This window comes from Trichechus manatus, unplaced genomic scaffold (genome assembly GCF_000243295.1).
Source record: "Trichechus manatus latirostris isolate Lorelei unplaced genomic scaffold, TriManLat1.0 scaffold00051, whole genome shotgun sequence".
Classification (NCBI taxonomy): Eukaryota; Metazoa; Chordata; class Mammalia; order Sirenia; family Trichechidae; genus Trichechus; species Trichechus manatus.
This window is the reverse complement of record NW_004443987.1, coordinates 808,080-811,442: the sequence shown is the minus strand read 5'-3', so window position 1 is coordinate 811,442 and position 3,363 is coordinate 808,080.

Genomic DNA, 3,363 nt, shown 5'->3' with positions numbered 1-3,363 from the left:
CGTTGTCATATACTTGTTATTTCTAGGGATGGGAAATATAACACCAAATGTGGGTAAAGTGTGCACAGCTTGACCAAGGTAATGATGTCACTAAAAAGTATGCAAGAAAAAAGGACGTTTTGGGTAAATGCTACGACCTATACAACTGTGCAACACCAAGTAAAAAATAGGAGTGTGTTACATGTGTATGTATGTATGCATACAAGTGTATAGGTATGTGTATATATGTGGGCATATATAACCCACTGCTGTCGAGTGTATTCCAACTCATAACGACCCTATAGGGCAGAATAGAACTGCCCCATAGGGTTTCCAAAGAGTGGCTGGTGAATTAGAACTGCCGACCTTTTGTTCACAGCCAAGCTCTTAACCACTGCGCCACCAGGGCTCTGTGGGCACGTATAGATGTATCTGTATGCAGGTGTGGAGCCCTGGTGGCACAGTGGTTAAGAGCTCAGCTGCTAATCAAAAGGTCAGTGGTTTGAATCCACCAGCCGCTCCTTGGAAACCTGTACAGCAGTTCTTCTCTGCTCTATAGGGTTGCTATGAGTCTGACTCGACAGCAACGTGTGTGTGTGTGTATATGAAGGTATATATATATATATATATATATATATATATATATATAAAAGTGTATGCATCCATATATATTTATATCTACAATAAAACACATAGGGAATACAAACACGGATACTTCTTAGACTTAACCAAACAGCTTACAGGATTGGTATACAGGGTTTGAAGGATTAGGACCATAGTCTCGTGGGACACCTCGGTCAACTGGCATAACGTAATACATAAAGTTTATGTTCTACGCATCTGGAGTAAAAGACAAAGAAGGAAACCAAAGACTCAGAGAAGAAGCTAGGCCAGAGGACTAATAGTCTATACAAACCACAACCTCATCTACCATGAGACTGGAAGAACTAGGTGGTGCCCAGCTACTACTACTGACTGTTCTGATCAGGAACACAATAGATGGATCCTGATAGAATGGGACAAAATGTGGAACAGAACTCAAATTCTTAAAAAGTCCAGACTTACTGGATCAGTTGAGACTGGAGGACTCCCCAAGACTACTGCCAGGAGATACTCTTTAAACCCTGAACCAAAACTATCCCATGAGGTCATCTTTTAGCTAAATAACAGATTGGCTCATAAAATAAAGAATATCATCTGTGAGTACTGTGCTCCTTTAAAAAATCATCTATATGAGACCAAATGGTCAACATTTACTCAAAAATAAAGATGAGAAGGTAAGGGGGGGGCAGAGAAACTAGATTACTGGAAATGGAACAACCAGAACAGAAATAATGAAAAAGTTGACACATTGTGAAAAATGTAACCAACGTCACTGAACAAATTGTATATAAATTGTTAAATGGAAACCTAATTTGCGGTATAAACTTTCACCAAAAATACAATGAAATATTTTAATTAAAAAAAATTTTCCAAGTGATTCTAATCTGAAGCCAAGATTAAGAACCAGTAACAGTTGTCAAAAGAATAGGCTTTGCTGTTATGCAGAATCCATTTCTATCTCCACTACTTGCAAAAAGATGATCTTATGCAAATGATTTAACTTCTCTGAGCCTCAATCTCTCCATTTATAAAAATTAGCATAATAATAGGACCCATTGGACCTGTTTCCCAGGGCTGTCATGAAGACTAGATGGACTGATGTATGTAATGCACTGAAATTATACAATGCCTAGCACAGAGTGAGTGCTCACTAGATGGTAACCAAAAAAAAACCAAATCTGTTGCTGTCGAGTCAGTTCCAACTCATAGTGACCCTATAGGACAGAGTAGAACTGTCCCATAGAGTTTCCAAGGAGCGCCTGGTGGATTTGAACTGCCGACCTTTCAGTTAGCAGCTGTAGCACTTAACCACTATGCCACTAGGGTTTCCCACTAGAGGGCAGCTAGTGAGAAAATTAAGGCATCCCCCTTAAGCCTACGGGGGCTGTCACCCTGTGGGATGTGTGAGTATTGTATGCACTCTGCTGTGGATCTCAAGATGTTTCAACTGGGACCACTGTGACAAAGCAAAAGACTCTCTCTGTTGGCTCTGGAGGAAGAGCCTTGTCTTTTTCAGCTTCTGTAGCCCCAGCATTCTTCCGTTCCTTGGCAATCTTCCCATAGTATTTATCTTCCGCTGCTTGTGCTTCCTTCCTTGTATAATCTACTTTTTATAACTCAGAAGTGATTAGGTTTAGGACACACCCTACACTGATACTGTTATTGCCAAGGACTTGGAGGCACTCTGGACTCAATGGATCCTTGTCTTTCTCTTGTAAGAATACACAGAGGAGACAATTTTTTGGGGTTCAGCTCTAACAGGTTTATTTTACTTCTGACAAGTAAAAGGAGTCAGTCGGGGCTCAGGCCTCTCCAAAAGACTGAATCAAAGGGGAAAGCAAGGCTAGGGCTTATATGGGTTCGGTGGAGATAACAGAGCAGTGAATATTCAGTGGGTGTCTTTGAAGGGGCGGGTACTTCTCAGAATGGCGGTGCATACTAATTAGGTTGCACACGCATCCGGAATCCAAGATGGAACCTGCAGATATTCAAGATGTAGTCCCTTCGGCAGCCCTTGGCATCACTTATAATGGGATATGGTGCAGGCGCACTGATCTTCTGCACTACGTCGCCCCCTTCAGTGGGCCAAAACAGCAGTCACACTTTGTTCTTCTGCACATGTGGAGCCTGTAAGAAGGGGGAAGGGACTAGAAAAACACTAAGGAGGAAGTAGTAATTCACGGGTTGTTCTAACCTTATTTTATGTTGACAGTATGTGGTTCCTGTTTACCCAATTTCTAGGTGGTAATCTTTTAACAACTCTTTTATTCTGCCAGCACAGTTAACCCTGTCTGTCTCAATATGGCCCTATCAACATAACAAAGACAACCTTATTTCCAAAGGAGACTATGTCCACACATATGGATTAGGATTCCAACACATATTTGGGAGGGGGCATAATTCAATCCATAACACTGGGTTTCAAATCCCAGCTCAGGAATTTACACACTTGTGACCATGAGCGAGTTCCTTAATCAATTAAAGCCTAATGATAATAATTCCTACTTTGGGGGTTGCTGTAAGGAATGAGATTCTACATGTAAAGCAATTAGAATGGCAATTGACACATGGTAAGCCTTCAATATGATGCAAACAGTTAAACTGCTCGCCTAATAATTGAAAGGTTGGAGGTTTGAGTCCACCCAGAGGCAGCTAGGAAGAAAAGCCTGGCAACCTACTTCTGAAAAATCAGCCAAGGAAAACCCTATGGAGCACAGTTCTACTCTGACACACATAGGGTCACCTTGAGCTGGAGGTGGCTTGACAGCAACTGGTTTTAAG